The sequence below is a fragment of the Bacillus rossius genome, unplaced genomic scaffold, assembly GCF_032445375.1.
Source record: "Bacillus rossius redtenbacheri isolate Brsri unplaced genomic scaffold, Brsri_v3 Brsri_v3_scf417, whole genome shotgun sequence".
Taxonomy (NCBI): Eukaryota; Metazoa; Arthropoda; class Insecta; order Phasmatodea; family Bacillidae; genus Bacillus; species Bacillus rossius.
In genome coordinates, this window is record NW_026962609.1 from 17,137 (window position 1) to 35,926 (window position 18,790).

The window sequence follows — 18,790 nt, forward strand, 5'->3', positions numbered from 1 at the left end:
TGAACGATACTTGTCCAATTCGATTTTTCAGATTTCCCCCTCCCCGCCTCACCCCCGGGCCCAGTGGTTTAACGGTAACCGGCCCAGTGTGTAAACACTGGGCACAACAAAAAATTGTTTAAAGACTCATCAAATGTTCCCCTCCACGGAAATCTTTAGTTTTTTTTTTTTTTTTTTTTTTTTTTTAACAAAGGGAACTCCCACTGAAGGGAGTTACCCACCAAAAAATTCATCTTTAATATAAAAAGCGGATACAGGTGAACACAAATAAAACACAACATAGAACACGAATACATGGCCACAAGGGCGAATGGTGACAATCTTTATTCAACACTGACGAAACGGGGCCCCTCCGACGATACCGTCCTAGAGGTCCAGCTGCTTGTTGGGCGGCGAATCTTCTGTGGGCTGCCGGGGGCGACTCGGGGCGCAGAAGGTGCCGGGCCGCAGATGAAGACGGTCCGGAGCAGTGGCGATGTTAGGCAGTAGTTCACTGAGAGCAGAGATCTTGATGGGATGATGCCTGGTAACATTCCTCAGAGCCAACCGTGGACGTGGTGATCACCGTCGTCAGCTGCCGGGCCCACCAGCCGCGACTGCACCAGCGTCAACGTCATCAGGGTCAGGGCGTCTCAAATGATCGTAGGTAAAGAGCGGTCGGCGGGGGTGAGGAGCGTCAGGCAGGGGCTCTGCAAGGAGTCGGATCAGGGGGTTGTCAGAACGCCGGCAGTGGCGGAGAAACTTCTTAGTCACCTTGCAGAGCAGCTCGTGTAAGTGCGGGAGCCCAGTCTGGTCCAGGAGGGTCTGTCGTAAGGTGGCGCGAGGGAGACCGAGCAGGAGGCGGGCACCGAGAAAGTAGGACCGGGTGATCGGACGGAGGTTGTACAGAGAGGAGTGGACCCAAGCCGGGCACGCGTAGAGGAAGTGGGGAAGAACAAAGGAACGGTAGGCAGTCACACGAACGTCGAGAGGGGTGCCGGATGTCGGTCTGAGTATGGTGGCCAGCTGAGCCATGACGGCACGGGACTTGGTGCGGATTGAGTCGAGGTGCGGCAGAAAAGTAAAGGTATTGTCTAGGGTGACCCCCAGATAACGGATGCGAGGCGACCAGGGGATGGCTACGGTGGAGATGACTGGCGGGTGGTCGTGGTGTGGATGAAGTCGGGAGAAGAGGATGGATCGTGATTTAGAGTGATTGAGCCCGATGCCATGCGCGAGGAACTGATTGTTGAGGGAAGTGAGGCCGCGGCCGAGACGGTCGCAGAGCAGCCGCTCGGAAACTGAAGAGGCCAGGAGACAGGTATCATCGGCGTACTGGACAAGATAGGTGCCGGGAGGGGGCTTGAGATCAGAGATGTGGAGGGTAAAAAGTAGCGGTGAGAGAATGGCGCCCTGGGGGACGCCGGCGGAGATGGGGCGGGGGCCGGAGAGGACCCCCTCCACCCGAACCCGGAAGGTGCGACCCTCCAGGAAGGAGCAGAGGAGGCGGATGAGATGAGATGAGAGGTCGGTGGCAGAGAGGCGCTGGAGGAGCTGGGCATGCGGAACGGAATCGAAAGCACGGGCGAGGTCAAGAAGCACCATGCCCGTGTGTTGCCGCCTGGCGAATCCCTGGACCACCAGGTGCTCCACACGGGCAATGGCGTGGGTCGTCGAGTGGCGGGGGCGGAAACCGAACTGGTGGCGGGGTAGAAGGTCCAGGGTGGTGACTTGAAAGAGGAGACGGCGGTGGATCGCCCGTTCCGCGACCTTGGACAGAATAGGAAGAAGCGAGATGGGCCGAAAAGATGAAGGGAGAGACGGGGGCTTGCCAGGTTTGGGGATGGGTGAGACGACGGCGGTTTTCCAGGGGGTGGGGAAGTGGCAGAGGAGGAACATTGCGTTGAAAAGACGGGTCAGAAACACAAGGGCCTTGCGAGGTAGGGCACGGAGCACGGGGGAGGGCAGAGAGTCGTGGCCAGGAGCAGAACGGGGCCGAAGGCGGGCGAGCAGGGTGCGGACCTCGGAAGGCGTGACGAGCGGCAGGGGGAAGGTGGCCGGAAGGGGGGGCAAAGTGACGTGGCGAGACAGGAGGCGGGCCCCGTCCTCGTCGTCCGAAGACTCGGAGGACAGGGAAGGGCCGGGTGCGGATGCGAAGGTGGTCGCCAGGTAGGCGGCCACCGCCTCGGATCGCTCCGAGGCCGTTTCCGCCACACCCGTGGGGGTGGTCAGCGGGGGGATGGTGGTAGGAACCGAGCGGAGACGACGGACGTGAGACCAGAGGGAGCCGGAGCAAGCAGAGAGGGATTGGAGACGCCGAGTCTCCAGACGGGCCCTCCACTCCGCGACCAATCGCCGGCAGCGCCCCCGCAGCACCAGGTACACCCGCCGGTGCAGCAGGGAACGACTAGCCTGCCAGAGGACGCGGAAGCGGTTGCGCAAGGACAAGGCGTCCCGGAGGTAAGGCGGAAATGGGTCGACAAGGGGACGGGGGGGAACCAGAGGTATGTTGGCAGAGGCGGCCGCGGAAATGGCGTCGGTCAGCGAGAGAACGTTGGCGTCAAGGCGGGCAGGGGTATCGAACGGAACAGACAGGTCTATGGCAGCGGAGAGGGAACGCTGAAAACCGCCCCAGTCGGCCTTGGGAAAATCGAAGCGGGGGAGGTGGGGGTTAGAACGGGGGTGAAAGTGAAGTGTGGCAAGAACAGGCAAGTGGTCGGAGGTGCCGGAGGTGATGGTGGTGAGATCCGAGAGAATGGGGAGGGGCGTGGACAGTGCAAAGTCGATGATGCTGGGTTGCCGGTTGAGCTGGGCCGGAAAAAATGTCGGGGTCGGAGGGGCATAAAGAGAGAGAGGAGTACGCCGAAGGAGTTGCCGGAGGGAGCTGCCCCGCCGGTTCGCGGCGGCACAGCCCCAGAAGGGATGGGTGGCGTTGAAGTCCCCGGCCAGCACGACGTGGGCGTCGAGCCGACCGAGGGCGACAACGTCGGCCGTGGGAAAGGCGTACTGAGGGGGGAGGTACAAGGATACCAAGGTCAGGGAGTACGGGAGGCCGTGCAAGCGCACAGCAACCGCCTCGGCCGCGGGGGAAGAAGGGATGCGACGGCGATGATGTGAAATGGTGTTGCGGACGAGTAACGCCACCCCCCCGCCCCGACCATCGCGATCGGCACGGTGGACCGCATACCCGGGGACCAGGACGGGGGCAGAGGGGGAGAGCCAGGTCTCAGAAAGGAACACGACGTCGGGCGATCGCTCGTGGAGCAGGTGCAAAAGGTCGTGGAGCTTAGGGAGGAGGGAAAAGACGTTCCAGATGAGGACACTAAGGGGAGGGGCGGGATCCATCGAAGAAATTCAGAAGGGCCTGGAGGAGCACTTCGAACTTCTCGGTGGAGGTGCGGGCTCGGGAGAGTGCCGTCAGGACAGACCGGATGAGCGGGAGGTACTGTCGGATGAATGAAATGAAGTCGTGAATGAGGGATGAAAGCGACGAGCAGTCTGAGTCGGAGGCAAGCGGTCGAGAGTCAGAAGAAGGAGCGGAAGGAGGAGGGTGCGAGGTGGCAGAGGGGGGAACAACCGGTACAACGGGGGGAGGGCGTGCCCAAGCATTGGTGGAGAGAGCAGGAAACGTCTTGGGATCGGACAGGGACGGGACAGAGGGCCCGGTCCCCACGGCAGTCGTCGTGGCGTCAGTGAGTCGTTGAGGGTGTCGGCGCAGGTAAGCCTGAATCACGCGACAGTCAGTGGAAGTAGCGAAGTGGGCCCCGTCACAAAGCGTGCAGCGTCGGGTAGTCGAGGTGCAGTCCCGAGACCAGTGGGGCCCAGCGCACTTGAAACAGGCGAGGTCCCGGTGGCATCGGGAGGACGGGTGTCCAGGCCGCTGGCAGCGGTAGCACTGAGGTACGCGCCCCGAGCCGCGGTATTTCTCAACTGCCACCACCCAGCAGCCCAATGTCTTCAACTTCAGGAAGGGGGCTGCCTCACCCAGACCGGATGTAGTGACCAGGAAAGGCCGGGTCGTTGAAGTAGGAGAGGTGCGCATGGCCACCACAGATGCCACAGGTAGGTGCAGGTCGAGCAGGGACTGGGTGACCTCGTCAGCCGTCGTGGAGAGAGGGAGTTTCTTGATCACAACTCGATCGGCACGCTCGTCGGGGCGGAGATGGGTGTAGGGTTTATATCCGAGGCGTTGGAGTTCGTCAAATAGGAGCTGGTGGTCCTGAGGGTTGCTGGTATAAAAGGAGGTGCGGTCATTGACGGAGGTGACAGAGAGAGGACCGGAGAGGAGAGACTGAAAACGTTGTGCAGTGGCGAAGGGGCCGGCTGTGGGCGTGAGAAGGCAGGCGATCGGAGGCATGCGAGGCGTGCGAGGAGTGGAGGTAGGCGGGCGAGGCGCCGCCGAGGAGGAGGCACGAGGCTGCGAGGCTGGAGGGCGGGGTGGAGCACGAGATGAGCTGGGACTCGTCGAAGAGGGGCCCGGGAGAGTGGTGAAGGGCACAGGAGGAGGTTGCGTGTCGGGCCGGTGCCGCTTAGCATGCTGCTTGCGGCGGGGCTTGGCAGTCAAGGGTCGGTCCGAGGAGGCAGCCCCAGCGCCGTCGTCGGTGTCGGTATCCGGTAGACTGAGGAGACTGTCGTAGCGGTTGCTGGTAGGGACGGCATCGTCGGAGGAGTGCTGGTCGGGGTGGGCGCGCTTGACGGTCTTCGTGGGAACGATGAAGCCGGTGTCCATGGGAGTAGCAGTCGCAGCAGGAGGAACGGCGGCAGGCGGTGAGTCGGTCGGCAACAGCGGAAGAGAAGGCGCAGGAGACATGATCGGTGAAGTGATGCAGGCCGTGGTGGTAGTAGTAGTCACAGTTGGTGGTGTTGGAGCAGAGGTAGTCGTAGGCAGAGCGAGGATGGTGGAGACGTCCAGGCCGTGAAGATGTTTCGTCTCGCTGACCTTAATGCAAACAGTCTGGGTGCGCAGCCCGGCTGGCGCGGGGGAGGGAGGCGGAGCCACCCCCCCGACCCCAGCAGCGCCCGCCTCCCCAGACCCGACTTGCATGGTCTCCAAGCGCTGGCGATGCGGTCCACAGTATTGTCGTGGCTGGGGTGGCCGATTGTCAGTAGGCATCTCATCGCCAGAACCGGCCTCGGCCGAGGGCCTCGGACCAAAGTCGTCCCCGCCCTGGTTCGGCGTCATCGGGAGAGAGTCCATTCCAAACTCACCCCTCGGCCTCCCCAATAGGCTACAACTTGGTTGCCGGGAGTCACAAGAAGTGGCCTCGGCCGATGGCCTCTGACCGAGGTCGCCCCCGCCCTGGTTTGGCTTCATCGGGAGGGAGTCCATTCCAAACTCCCCCCTCAGCCGCCCCAATAGGCCGCGACTCGGTGGCGCACAGCACTCACAAGAAGAAGATCTAGGATCTAAGAACTAGATCTACACAAGAGCACTCCTGGTGGTCGACTCAGGAACTAGCAGCAGCAGGTCTCGGCGGCTCGCTGAAATTGCTGAAAGGAAACCAGTTAGTTAATGGCCAAAAGTGCTCAGATTTGCTTCAAAAAGCTTTTAAAAATTCCCCTGAACAGTTTGATGCCTTTGAAGGGAAACCAGAGCACGGTTGAAACTTTGAAAATCCGGACTATATAGGAAAAATGTGCGGACCACCACTAATGGTGAAAATAGCGTACGGTCGTGCAGCCTGAAGCCGCGAATCGTCCGAAAATCGCCTCGTGGGACACGGCACTCGATATTTCGTGAAACCCTAGGTATGTTGCTAATGGAAAAAAGTTCCCCTCTCGACTGTGCCGTGGTGCCCGCCTTTTTGCCGAGGCGGACGCGACGACCCGAGTGCCGCCACGCGGCAAACGGTGTAACCAAGTGCCGCCACGCGGCAAACGGGGTAACCAAATGCACGCGGCGGTCGACCGTCGCCGTGGGTACAGAAACAAAGGAAACGAGGTGCGAGTAGAAACGGGCAGTTGTAGGAAGAAATTGTATTTGCATTGTTGGTGTGTACTGTCATGTAGTGTGATGAACTGGCACGGGAGTGTTATGTCTGGGGAAAGAGCTGTTTCGGAGGTAGAAGTACATAACCTCAAAACACGTTGATGAGGTGGTCCGAGCTCCAAGTGAAATAGAAAAGCGAAACACTGCGCAGCATACTTACCTGGCGTAGGGGCTACCCTGATCAAGCAGGGGGTTCCCCCAGGGTGAGGCTCTTCCCTTGCACTTCGGTTGAGCTGACCTCTGCGATTACCCCAAATGTGGGTAACTCGGGCGCGTAATTTTTGGTAGTCGGGACTGCGTTCGCGCTGTCCCGGTGAAAAAATTTCAACTTAGTAGTTGTGAAGTAGTGTTAAGAATTATGTACAGTGAAGTGTAATTTTTTTTTTTTTTTTCATCTGTGTATGGTATGTAATGCATTCGTAGGTCTCAAGTTTACGGTGCCTTGGCGAACAACCCCACCGTCTTGAAAGTGCGGAAGGAAGGTACGTAATTGTGCATGGTAATAGTTGAAAAAAGAAAAAAAAAATTCCCATGAACGATACTTGTCCAATTCGATTTTTCAGATTTCCCCCTCCCCGCCTCACCCCCGGGCCCAGTGGTTTAACGGTAACCGGCCCAGTGTGTAAACACTGGGCACAACAAAAAATTGTTTAAAGACTCATCAAATGTTCCCCTCCACGGAAATCTTTAGTAAAAGGCGAAAGATTTATGCGTTTGAAGGGAAACCAGAGCACGGTTGAAACTTTGAAAATCCGGACTATATAGGAAAAATGTGCGGACCACCACTAATGGTGAAAATAGCGTACGGTCGTGCAGCCTGAAGCCGCGAATCGTCCGAAAATCGCCTCGTGGGACACGGCACTCGATATTTCGTGAAACCCTAGGTATGTTGCTAATGGAAAAAAGTTCCCCTCTCGACTGTGCCGTGGTGCCCGCCTTTTTGCCGAGGCGGACGCGACGACCCGAGTGCCGCCACGCGGCAAACGGTGTAACCAAGTGCCGCCACGCGGCAAACGGGGTAACCAAATGCACGCGGCGGTCGACCGTCGCCGTGGGTACAGAAACAAAGGAAACGAGGTGCGAGTAGAAACGGGCAGTTGTAGGAAGAAATTGTATTTGCATTGTTGGTGTGTACTGTCATGTAGTGTGATGAACTGGCACGGGAGTGTTATGTCTGGGGAAAGAGCTGTTTCGGAGGTAGAAGTACATAACCTCAAAACACGTTGATGAGGTGGTCCGAGCTCCAAGTGAAATAGAAAAGCGAAACACTGCGCAGCATACTTACCTGGCGTAGGGGCTACCCTGATCAAGCAGGGGGTTCCCCCAGGGTGAGGCTCTTCCCTTGCACTTCGGTTGAGCTGACCTCTGCGATTACCCCAAATGTGGGTAACTCGGGCGCGTAATTTTTGGTAGTCGGGACTGCGTTCGCGCTGTCCCGGTGAAAAAATTTCAACTTAGTAGTTGTGAAGTAGTGTTAAGAATTATGTACAGTGAAGTGTAATTTTTTTTTTTTTTTTCATCTGTGTATGGTATGTAATGCATTCGTAGGTCTCAAGTTTACGGTGCCTTGGCGAACAACCCCACCGTCTTGAAAGTGCGGAAGGAAGGTACGTAATTGTGCATGGTAATAGTTGAAAAAAGAAAAAAAAAATTCCCATGAACGATACTTGTCCAATTCGATTTTTCAGATTTCCCCCTCCCCGCCTCACCCCCGGGCCCAGTGGTTTAACGGTAACCGGCCCAGTGTGTAAACACTGGGCACAACAAAAAATTGTTTAAAGACTCATCAAATGTTCCCCTCCACGGAAATCTTTAGTAAAAGGCGAAAGATTTATGCGTTTGAAGGGAAACCAGAGCACGGTTGAAACTTTGAAAATCCGGACTATATAGGAAAAATGTGCGGACCACCACTAATGGTGAAAATAGCGTACGGTCGTGCAGCCTGAAGCCGCGAATCGTCCGAAAATCGCCTCGTGGGACACGGCACTCGATATTTCGTGAAACCCTAGGTATGTTGCTAATGGAAAAAAGTTCCCCTCTCGACTGTGCCGTGGTGCCCGCCTTTTTGCCGAGGCGGACGCGACGACCCGAGTGCCGCCACGCGGCAAACGGTGTAACCAAGTGCCGCCACGCGGCAAACGGGGTAACCAAATGCACGCGGCGGTCGACCGTCGCCGTGGGTACAGAAACAAAGGAAACGAGGTGCGAGTAGAAACGGGCAGTTGTAGGAAGAAATTGTATTTGCATTGTTGGTGTGTACTGTCATGTAGTGTGATGAACTGGCACGGGAGTGTTATGTCTGGGGAAAGAGCTGTTTCGGAGGTAGAAGTACATAACCTCAAAACACGTTGATGAGGTGGTCCGAGCTCCAAGTGAAATAGAAAAGCGAAACACTGCGCAGCATACTTACCTGGCGTAGGGGCTACCCTGATCAAGCAGGGGGTTCCCCCAGGGTGAGGCTCTTCCCTTGCACTTCGGTTGAGCTGACCTCTGCGATTACCCCAAATGTGGGTAACTCGGGCGCGTAATTTTTGGTAGTCGGGACTGCGTTCGCGCTGTCCCGGTGAAAAAATTTCAACTTAGTAGTTGTGAAGTAGTGTTAAGAATTATGTACAGTGAAGTGTAATTTTTTTTTTTTTTTTCATCTGTGTATGGTATGTAATGCATTCGTAGGTCTCAAGTTTACGGTGCCTTGGCGAACAACCCCACCGTCTTGAAAGTGCGGAAGGAAGGTACGTAATTGTGCATGGTAATAGTTGAAAAAAGAAAAAAAAAATTCCCATGAACGATACTTGTCCAATTCGATTTTTCAGATTTCCCCCTCCCCGCCTCACCCCCGGGCCCAGTGGTTTAACGGTAACCGGCCCAGTGTGTAAACACTGGGCACAACAAAAAATTGTTTAAAGACTCATCAAATGTTCCCCTCCACGGAAATCTTTAGTAAAAGGCGAAAGATTTATGCGTTTGAAGGGAAACCAGAGCACGGTTGAAACTTTGAAAATCCGGACTATATAGGAAAAATGTGCGGACCACCACTAATGGTGAAAATAGCGTACGGTCGTGCAGCCTGAAGCCGCGAATCGTCCGAAAATCGCCTCGTGGGACACGGCACTCGATATTTCGTGAAACCCTAGGTATGTTGCTAATGGAAAAAAGTTCCCCTCTCGACTGTGCCGTGGTGCCCGCCTTTTTGCCGAGGCGGACGCGACGACCCGAGTGCCGCCACGCGGCAAACGGTGTAACCAAGTGCCGCCACGCGGCAAACGGGGTAACCAAATGCACGCGGCGGTCGACCGTCGCCGTGGGTACAGAAACAAAGGAAACGAGGTGCGAGTAGAAACGGGCAGTTGTAGGAAGAAATTGTATTTGCATTGTTGGTGTGTACTGTCATGTAGTGTGATGAACTGGCACGGGAGTGTTATGTCTGGGGAAAGAGCTGTTTCGGAGGTAGAAGTACATAACCTCAAAACACGTTGATGAGGTGGTCCGAGCTCCAAGTGAAATAGAAAAGCGAAACACTGCGCAGCATACTTACCTGGCGTAGGGGCTACCCTGATCAAGCAGGGGGTTCCCCCAGGGTGAGGCTCTTCCCTTGCACTTCGGTTGAGCTGACCTCTGCGATTACCCCAAATGTGGGTAACTCGGGCGCGTAATTTTTGGTAGTCGGGACTGCGTTCGCGCTGTCCCGGTGAAAAAATTTCAACTTAGTAGTTGTGAAGTAGTGTTAAGAATTATGTACAGTGAAGTGTAATTTTTTTTTTTTTTTTCATCTGTGTATGGTATGTAATGCATTCGTAGGTCTCAAGTTTACGGTGCCTTGGCGAACAACCCCACCGTCTTGAAAGTGCGGAAGGAAGGTACGTAATTGTGCATGGTAATAGTTGAAAAAAGAAAAAAAAAATTCCCATGAACGATACTTGTCCAATTCGATTTTTCAGATTTCCCCCTCCCCGCCTCACCCCCGGGCCCAGTGGTTTAACGGTAACCGGCCCAGTGTGTAAACACTGGGCACAACAAAAAATTGTTTAAAGACTCATCAAATGTTCCCCTCCACGGAAATCTTTAGTAAAAGGCGAAAGATTTATGCGTTTGAAGGGAAACCAGAGCACGGTTGAAACTTTGAAAATCCGGACTATATAGGAAAAATGTGCGGACCACCACTAATGGTGAAAATAGCGTACGGTCGTGCAGCCTGAAGCCGCGAATCGTCCGAAAATCGCCTCGTGGGACACGGCACTCGATATTTCGTGAAACCCTAGGTATGTTGCTAATGGAAAAAAGTTCCCCTCTCGACTGTGCCGTGGTGCCCGCCTTTTTGCCGAGGCGGACGCGACGACCCGAGTGCCGCCACGCGGCAAACGGTGTAACCAAGTGCCGCCACGCGGCAAACGGGGTAACCAAATGCACGCGGCGGTCGACCGTCGCCGTGGGTACAGAAACAAAGGAAACGAGGTGCGAGTAGAAACGGGCAGTTGTAGGAAGAAATTGTATTTGCATTGTTGGTGTGTACTGTCATGTAGTGTGATGAACTGGCACGGGAGTGTTATGTCTGGGGAAAGAGCTGTTTCGGAGGTAGAAGTACATAACCTCAAAACACGTTGATGAGGTGGTCCGAGCTCCAAGTGAAATAGAAAAGCGAAACACTGCGCAGCATACTTACCTGGCGTAGGGGCTACCCTGATCAAGCAGGGGGTTCCCCCAGGGTGAGGCTCTTCCCTTGCACTTCGGTTGAGCTGACCTCTGCGATTACCCCAAATGTGGGTAACTCGGGCGCGTAATTTTTGGTAGTCGGGACTGCGTTCGCGCTGTCCCGGTGAAAAAATTTCAACTTAGTAGTTGTGAAGTAGTGTTAAGAATTATGTACAGTGAAGTGTAATTTTTTTTTTTTTTTTCATCTGTGTATGGTATGTAATGCATTCGTAGGTCTCAAGTTTACGGTGCCTTGGCGAACAACCCCACCGTCTTGAAAGTGCGGAAGGAAGGTACGTAATTGTGCATGGTAATAGTTGAAAAAAGAAAAAAAAAATTCCCATGAACGATACTTGTCCAATTCGATTTTTCAGATTTCCCCCTCCCCGCCTCACCCCCGGGCCCAGTGGTTTAACGGTAACCGGCCCAGTGTGTAAACACTGGGCACAACAAAAAATTGTTTAAAGACTCATCAAATGTTCCCCTCCACGGAAATCTTTAGTAAAAGGCGAAAGATTTATGCGTTTGAAGGGAAACCAGAGCACGGTTGAAACTTTGAAAATCCGGACTATATAGGAAAAATGTGCGGACCACCACTAATGGTGAAAATAGCGTACGGTCGTGCAGCCTGAAGCCGCGAATCGTCCGAAAATCGCCTCGTGGGACACGGCACTCGATATTTCGTGAAACCCTAGGTATGTTGCTAATGGAAAAAAGTTCCCCTCTCGACTGTGCCGTGGTGCCCGCCTTTTTGCCGAGGCGGACGCGACGACCCGAGTGCCGCCACGCGGCAAACGGTGTAACCAAGTGCCGCCACGCGGCAAACGGGGTAACCAAATGCACGCGGCGGTCGACCGTCGCCGTGGGTACAGAAACAAAGGAAACGAGGTGCGAGTAGAAACGGGCAGTTGTAGGAAGAAATTGTATTTGCATTGTTGGTGTGTACTGTCATGTAGTGTGATGAACTGGCACGGGAGTGTTATGTCTGGGGAAAGAGCTGTTTCGGAGGTAGAAGTACATAACCTCAAAACACGTTGATGAGGTGGTCCGAGCTCCAAGTGAAATAGAAAAGCGAAACACTGCGCAGCATACTTACCTGGCGTAGGGGCTACCCTGATCAAGCAGGGGGTTCCCCCAGGGTGAGGCTCTTCCCTTGCACTTCGGTTGAGCTGACCTCTGCGATTACCCCAAATGTGGGTAACTCGGGCGCGTAATTTTTGGTAGTCGGGACTGCGTTCGCGCTGTCCCGGTGAAAAAATTTCAACTTAGTAGTTGTGAAGTAGTGTTAAGAATTATGTACAGTGAAGTGTAATTTTTTTTTTTTTTTTCATCTGTGTATGGTATGTAATGCATTCGTAGGTCTCAAGTTTACGGTGCCTTGGCGAACAACCCCACCGTCTTGAAAGTGCGGAAGGAAGGTACGTAATTGTGCATGGTAATAGTTGAAAAAAGAAAAAAAAAATTCCCATGAACGATACTTGTCCAATTCGATTTTTCAGATTTCCCCCTCCCCGCCTCACCCCCGGGCCCAGTGGTTTAACGGTAACCGGCCCAGTGTGTAAACACTGGGCACAACAAAAAATTGTTTAAAGACTCATCAAATGTTCCCCTCCACGGAAATCTTTAGTTTTTTTTTTTTTTTTTTTTTTTTTTTTTTTTACAAAGGGAACTCCCACTGAAGGGAGTTACCCACCAAAAAATTCATCTTTAATATAAAAAGCGGATACAGGTGAACACAAATAAAACACAACATAGAACACGAATACATGGCCACAAGGGCGAATGGTGACAATCTTTATTCAACACTGACGAAACGGGGCCCCTCCGACGATACCGTCCTAGAGGTCCAGCTGCTTGTTGGGCGGCGAATCTTCTGTGGGCTGCCGGGGGCGACTCGGGGCGCAGAAGGTGCCGGGCCGCAGATGAAGACGGTCCGGAGCAGTGGCGATGTTAGGCAGTAGTTCACTGAGAGCAGAGATCTTGATGGGATGATGCCTGGTAACATTCCTCAGAGCCAACCGTGGACGTGGTGATCACCGTCGTCAGCTGCCGGGCCCACCAGCCGCGACTGCACCAGCGTCAACGTCATCAGGGTCAGGGCGTCTCAAATGATCGTAGGTAAAGAGCGGTCGGCGGGGGTGAGGGGCGTCAGGCAGGGGCTCTGCAAGGAGTCGGATCAGGGGGTTGTCAGAACGCCGGCAGTGGCGGAGAAACTTCTTAGTCACCTTGCAGAGCAGCTCGTGTAAGTGCGGGAGCCCAGTCTGGTCCAGGAGGGTCTGTCGTAAGGTGGCGCGAGGGAGACCGAGCAGGAGGCGGGCACCGAGAAAGTAGGACCGGGTGATCGGACGGAGGTTGTACAGAGAGGAGTGGACCCAAGCCGGGCACGCGTAGAGGAAGTGGGGAAGAACAAAGGAACGGTAGGCAGTCACACGAACGTCGAGAGGGGTGCCGGATGTCGGTCTGAGTATGGTGGCCAGCTGAGCCATGACGGCACGGGACTTGGTGCGGATTGAGTCGAGGTGCGGCAGAAAAGTAAAGGTATTGTCTAGGGTGACCCCCAGATAACGGATGCGAGGCGACCAGGGGATGGCTACGGTGGAGATGACTGGCGGGTGGTCGTGGTGTGGATGAAGTCGGGAGAAGAGGATGGATCGTGATTTAGAGTGATTGAGCCCGATGCCATGCGCGAGGAACTGATTGTTGAGGGAAGTGAGGCCGCGGCCGAGACGGTCGCAGAGCAGCCGCTCGGAAACTGAAGAGGCCAGGAGACAGGTATCATCGGCGTACTGGACAAGATAGGTGCCGGGAGGGGGCTTGAGATCAGAGATGTGGAGGGTAAAAAGTAGCGGTGAGAGAATGGCGCCCTGGGGGACGCCGGCGGAGATGGGGCGGGGGCCGGAGAGGACCCCCTCCACCCGAACCCGGAAGGTGCGACCCTCCAGGAAGGAGCAGAGGAGGCGGATGAGATGAGATGAGAGGTCGGTGGCAGAGAGGCGCTGGAGGAGCTGGGCATGCGGAACGGAATCGAAAGCACGGGCGAGGTCAAGAAGCACCATGCCCGTGTGTTGCCGCCTGGCGAATCCCTGGACCACCAGGTGCTCCACACGGGCAATGGCGTGGGTCGTCGAGTGGCGGGGGCGGAAACCGAACTGGTGGCGGGGTAGAAGGTCCAGGGTGGTGACTTGAAAGAGGAGACGGCGGTGGATCGCCCGTTCCGCGACCTTGGACAGAATAGGAAGAAGCGAGATGGGCCGAAAAGATGAAGGGAGAGACGGGGGCTTGCCAGGTTTGGGGATGGGTGAGACGACGGCGGTTTTCCAGGGGGTGGGGAAGTGGCAGAGGAGGAACATTGCGTTGAAAAGACGGGTCAGAAACACAAGGGCCTTGCGAGGTAGGGCACGGAGCACGGGGGAGGGCAGAGAGTCGTGGCCAGGAGCAGAACGGGGCCGAAGGCGGGCGAGCAGGGTGCGGACCTCGGAAGGCGTGACGAGCGGCAGGGGGAAGGTGGCCGGAAGGGGGGGCAAAGTGACGTGGCGAGACAGGAGGCGGGCCCCGTCCTCGTCGTCCGAAGACTCGGAGGACAGGGAAGGGCCGGGTGCGGATGCGAAGGTGGTCGCCAGGTAGGCGGCCACCGCCTCGGATCGCTCCGAGGCCGTTTCCGCCACACCCGTGGGGGTGGTCAACGGGGGGATGGTGGTAGGAACCGAGCGGAGACGACGGACGTGAGACCAGAGGGAGCCGGAGCAAGCAGAGAGGGATTGGAGACGCCGAGTCTCCAGACGGGCCCTCCACTCCGCGACCAATCGCCGGCAGCGCCCCCGCAGCACCAGGTACACCCGCCGGTGCAGCAGGGAACGACTAGCCTGCCAGAGGACGCGGAAGCGGTTGCGCAAGGACAAGGCGTCCCGGAGGTAAGGCGGAAATGGGTCGACAAGGGGACGGGGGGGAACCAGAGGTATGTTGGCAGAGGCGGCCGCGGAAATGGCGTCGGTCAGCGAGAGAACGTTGGCGTCAAGGCGGGCAGGGGTATCGAACGGAACAGACAGGTCTATGGCAGCGGAGAGGGAACGCTGAAAACCGCCCCAGTCGGCCTTGGGAAAATCGAAGCGGGGGAGGTGGGGGTTAGAACGGGGGTGAAAGTGAAGTGTGGCAAGAACAGGCAAGTGGTCGGAGGTGCCGGAGGTGATGGTGGTGAGATCCGAGAGAATGGGGAGGGGCGTGGACAGTGCAAAGTCGATGATGCTGGGTTGCCGGTTGAGCTGGGCCGGAAAAAATGTCGGGGTCGGAGGGGCATAAAGAGAGAGAGGAGTACGCCGAAGGAGTTGCCGGAGGGAGCTGCCTCGCCGGTTCGCGGCGGCACAGCCCCAGAAGGGATGGGTGGCGTTGAAGTCCCCGGCCAGCACGACGTGGGCGTCGAGCCGACCGAGGGCGACAACGTCGGCCGTGGGAAAGGCGTACTGAGGGGGGAGGTACAAGGATACCAAGGTCAGGGAGTACGGGAGGCCGTGCAAGCGCACAGCAACCGCCTCGGCCGCGGGGGAAGAAGGGATGCGACGGCGATGATGTGAAATGGTGTTGCGGACGAGTAACGCCACCCCCCCGCCCCGACCATCGCGATCGGCACGGTGGACCGCATACCCGGGGACCAGGACGGGGGCAGAGGGGGAGAGCCAGGTCTCAGAAAGGAACACGACGTCGGGCGATCGCTCGTGGAGCAGGTGCAAAAGGTCGTGGAGCTTAGGGAGGAGGGAAAAGACGTTCCAGATGAGGACACTAAGGGGAGGGGCGGGATCCATCGAAGAAATTCAGAAGGGCCTGGAGGAGCACTTCGAACTTCTCGGTGGAGGTGCGGGCTCGGGAGAGTGCCGTCAGGACAGACCGGATGAGCGGGAGGTACTGTCGGATGAATGAAATGAAGTCGTGAATGAGGGATGAAAGCGACGAGCAGTCTGAGTCGGAGGCAAGCGGTCGAGAGTCAGAAGAAGGAGCGGAAGGAGGAGGGTGCGAGGTGGCAGAGGGGGGAACAACCGGTACAACGGGGGGAGGGCGTGCCCAAGCATTGGTGGAGAGAGCAGGAAACGTCTTGGGATCGGACAGGGACGGGACAGAGGGCCCGGTCCCCACGGCAGTCGTCGTGGCGTCAGTGAGTCGTTGAGGGTGTCGGCGCAGGTAAGCCTGAATCACGCGACAGTCAGTGGAAGTAGCGAAGTGGGCCCCGTCACAAAGCGTGCAGCGTCGGGTAGTCGAGGTGCAGTCCCGAGACCAGTGGGGCCCAGCGCACTTGAAACAGGCGAGGTCCCGGTGGCATCGGGAGGACGGGTGTCCAGGCCGCTGGCAGCGGTAGCACTGAGGTACGCGCCCCGAGCCGCGGTATTTCTCAACTGCCACCACCCAGCAGCCCAATGTCTTCAACTTCAGGAAGGGGGCTGCCTCACCCAGACCGGATGTAGTGACCAGGAAAGGCCGGGTCGTTGAAGTAGGAGAGGTGCGCATGGCCACCACAGATGCCACAGGTAGGTGCAGGTCGAGCAGGGACTGGGTGACCTCGTCAGCCGTCGTGGAGAGAGGGAGTTTCTTGATCACAACTCGATCGGCACGCTCGTCGGGGCGGAGATGGGTGTAGGGTTTATATCCGAGGCGTTGGAGTTCGTCAAATAGGAGCTGGTGGTCCTGAGGGTTGCTGGTATAAAAGGAGGTGCGGTCATTGACGGAGGTGACAGAGAGAGGACCGGAGAGGAGAGACTGAAAACGTTGTGCAGTGGCGAAGGGGCCGGCTGTGGGCGTGAGAAGGCAGGCGATCGGAGGCATGCGAGGCGTGCGAGGAGTGGAGGTAGGCGGGCGAGGCGCCGCCGAGGAGGAGGCACGAGGCTGCGAGGCTGGAGGGCGGGGTGGAGCACGAGATGAGCTGGGACTCGTCGAAGAGGGGCCCGGGAGAGTGGTGAAGGGCACAGGAGGAGGTTGCGTGTCGGGCCGGTGCCGCTTAGCATGCTGCTTGCGGCGGGGCTTGGCAGTCAAGGGTCGGTCCGAGGAGGCAGCCCCAGCGCCGTCGTCGGTGTCGGTATCCGGTAGACTGAGGAGACTGTCGTAGCGGTTGCTGGTAGGGACGGCATCGTCGGAGGAGTGCTGGTCGGGGTGGGCGCGCTTGACGGTCTTCGTGGGAACGATGAAGCCGGTGTCCATGGGAGTAGCAGTCGCAGCAGGAGGAACGGCGGCAGGCGGTGAGTCGGTCGGCAACAGCGGAAGAGAAGGCGCAGGAGACATGATCGGTGAAGTGATGCAGGCCGTGGTGGTAGTAGTAGTCACAGTTGGTGGTGTTGGAGCAGAGGTAGTCGTAGGCAGAGCGAGGATGGTGGAGACGTCCAGGCCGTGAAGATGTTTCGTCTCGCTGACCTTAATGCAAACAGTCTGGGTGCGCAGCCCGGCTGGCGCGGGGGAGGGAGGCGGAGCCACCCCCCCGACCCCAGCAGCGCCCGCCTCCCCAGACCCGACTTGCATGGTCTCCAAGCGCTGGCGATGCGGTCCACAGTATTGTCGTGGCTGGGGTGGCCGATTGTCAGTAGTCATCTCATCGCCAGAACCGGCCTCGGCCGAGGGCCTCGGACCAAAGTCGTCCCCGCCCTGGTTCGGCGTCATCGGGAGAGAGTCCATTCCAAACTCTCCCCTCGGCCTCCCCAATAGGCTACAACTTGGTTGCCGGGAGTCACAAGAAGTGGCCTCGGCCGATGGCCTCTGACCGAGGTCGCCCCCGCCCTGGTTTGGCTTCATCGGGAGGGAGTCCATTCCAAACTCCCCCCTCAGCCGCCCCAATAGGCCGCGACTCGGTGGCGCACAGCACTCACAAGAAGAAGATCTAGGATCTAAGAACTAGATCTACACAAGAGCACTCCTGGTGGTCGACTCAGGAACTAGCAGCAGCAGGTCTCGGCGGCTCGCTGAAATTGCTGAAAGGAAACCAGTTAGTGAATGGCCAAAAGTGCTCAGATTTGCTTCAAAAAGCTTTTAAAAAATTCCCCTGAACAGTTTGATGCCTTTGAAGGGAAACCAGAGCACGGTTGAAACTTTGAAAATCCGGACTATATAGGAAAAATGTGCGGACCACCACTAATGGTGAAAATAGCGTACGGTCGTGCAGCCTGAAGCCGCGAATCGTCCGAAAATCGCCTCGTGGGACACGGCACTCGATATTTCGTGAAACCCTAGGTATGTTGCTAATGGAAAAAAGTTCCCCTCTCGACTGTGCCGTGGTGCCCGCCTTTTTGCCGAGGCGGACGCGACGACCCGAGTGCCGCCACGCGGCAAACGGTGTAACCAAGTGCCGCCACGCGGCAAACGGGGTAACCAAATGCACGCGGCGGTCGACCGTCGCCGTGGGTACAGAAACAAAGGAAACGAGGTGCGAGTAGAAACGGGCAGTTGTAGGAAGAAATTGTATTTGCATTGTTGGTGTGTACTGTCATGTAGTGTGATGAACTGGCACGGGAGTGTTATGTCTGGGGAAAGAGCTGTTTCGGAGGTAGAAGTACATAACCTCAAAACACGTTGATGAGGTGGTCCGAGCTCCAAGTGAAATAGAAAAGCGAAACACTGCGCAGCATACTTACCTGGCGTAGGGGCTACCCTGATCAAGCAGGGGGTTCCCCCAGGGTGAGGCTCTTCCCTTGCACTTCGGTTGAGCTGACCTCTGCGATTACCCCAAATGTGGGGTAACTCGGGCGCGTAATTTTTGGTAGTCGGGACTGCGTTCGCGCTGTCCCGGTGAAAAAATTTCAACTTAGTAGTTGTGAAGTAGTGTTAAGAATTATGTACAGTGAAGTGTAATTTTTTTTTTTTTTTTCATCTGTGTATGGTATGTAATGCATTCGTAGGTCTCAAGTTTACGGTGCCTTGGCGAACAACCCCACCGTCTTGAAAGTGCGGAAGGAAGGTACGTAATTGTGCATGGTAATAGTTGAAAAAAGAAAAAAAAAATTCCCATGAACGATACTTGTCCAATTCGATTTTTCAGATTTCCCCCTCCCCCGCCTCACCCCCGGGCCCAGTGGTTTAACGGTAACCGGCCCAGTGTGTAAACACTGGGCACAACAAAAAATTGTTTAAAGACTCATCAAATGTTCCCCTCCACGGAAATCTTTA

General features: G+C 56.5%; 12 non-coding genes across 12 annotated transcripts; 7 read left to right on the plus strand and 5 right to left on the minus strand.

The window, feature by feature from the left end:
- The first annotated feature begins 6,120 nt into the window (after positions 1–6,120).
- LOC134544512 (U1 spliceosomal RNA) lies at positions 6,121–6,283 on the plus strand. The gene has a single exon (XR_010077835.1). It is a non-coding gene; the product is annotated as a U1 spliceosomal RNA (small nuclear RNA).
- A 299-nt stretch (positions 6,284–6,582) lies between these two features.
- LOC134544527 (U5 spliceosomal RNA) lies at positions 6,583–6,702 on the minus strand. The gene has a single exon (XR_010077849.1). It is a non-coding gene; the product is annotated as a U5 spliceosomal RNA (small nuclear RNA).
- Positions 6,703–7,245: 543 nt separating this feature from the next.
- Positions 7,246–7,408, plus strand: LOC134544513 (U1 spliceosomal RNA). The gene has a single exon (XR_010077836.1). It is a non-coding gene; the product is annotated as a U1 spliceosomal RNA (small nuclear RNA).
- A 299-nt stretch (positions 7,409–7,707) lies between these two features.
- On the minus strand, positions 7,708–7,827 carry LOC134544528 (U5 spliceosomal RNA). The gene has a single exon (XR_010077850.1). It is a non-coding gene; the product is annotated as a U5 spliceosomal RNA (small nuclear RNA).
- A 543-nt stretch (positions 7,828–8,370) lies between these two features.
- Positions 8,371–8,533, plus strand: LOC134544514 (U1 spliceosomal RNA). The gene has a single exon (XR_010077837.1). It is a non-coding gene; the product is annotated as a U1 spliceosomal RNA (small nuclear RNA).
- A 299-nt stretch (positions 8,534–8,832) lies between these two features.
- Positions 8,833–8,952, minus strand: LOC134544529 (U5 spliceosomal RNA). Its single transcript, XR_010077851.1, has one exon. It is a non-coding gene; the product is annotated as a U5 spliceosomal RNA (small nuclear RNA).
- A 543-nt stretch (positions 8,953–9,495) lies between these two features.
- LOC134544515 (U1 spliceosomal RNA) lies at positions 9,496–9,658 on the plus strand. The gene has a single exon (XR_010077838.1). It is a non-coding gene; the product is annotated as a U1 spliceosomal RNA (small nuclear RNA).
- A 299-nt stretch (positions 9,659–9,957) lies between these two features.
- On the minus strand, positions 9,958–10,077 carry LOC134544530 (U5 spliceosomal RNA). Its single transcript, XR_010077852.1, has one exon. It is a non-coding gene; the product is annotated as a U5 spliceosomal RNA (small nuclear RNA).
- Positions 10,078–10,620: 543 nt separating this feature from the next.
- LOC134544516 (U1 spliceosomal RNA) lies at positions 10,621–10,783 on the plus strand. The gene has a single exon (XR_010077839.1). It is a non-coding gene; the product is annotated as a U1 spliceosomal RNA (small nuclear RNA).
- Positions 10,784–11,082: 299 nt separating this feature from the next.
- On the minus strand, positions 11,083–11,202 carry LOC134544532 (U5 spliceosomal RNA). Its single transcript, XR_010077854.1, has one exon. It is a non-coding gene; the product is annotated as a U5 spliceosomal RNA (small nuclear RNA).
- A 543-nt stretch (positions 11,203–11,745) lies between these two features.
- Positions 11,746–11,908, plus strand: LOC134544517 (U1 spliceosomal RNA). The gene has a single exon (XR_010077840.1). It is a non-coding gene; the product is annotated as a U1 spliceosomal RNA (small nuclear RNA).
- A 6,342-nt stretch (positions 11,909–18,250) lies between these two features.
- Positions 18,251–18,414, plus strand: LOC134544519 (U1 spliceosomal RNA). The gene has a single exon (XR_010077841.1). It is a non-coding gene; the product is annotated as a U1 spliceosomal RNA (small nuclear RNA).
- The last annotated feature ends 376 nt before the right edge of the window (positions 18,415–18,790 follow it).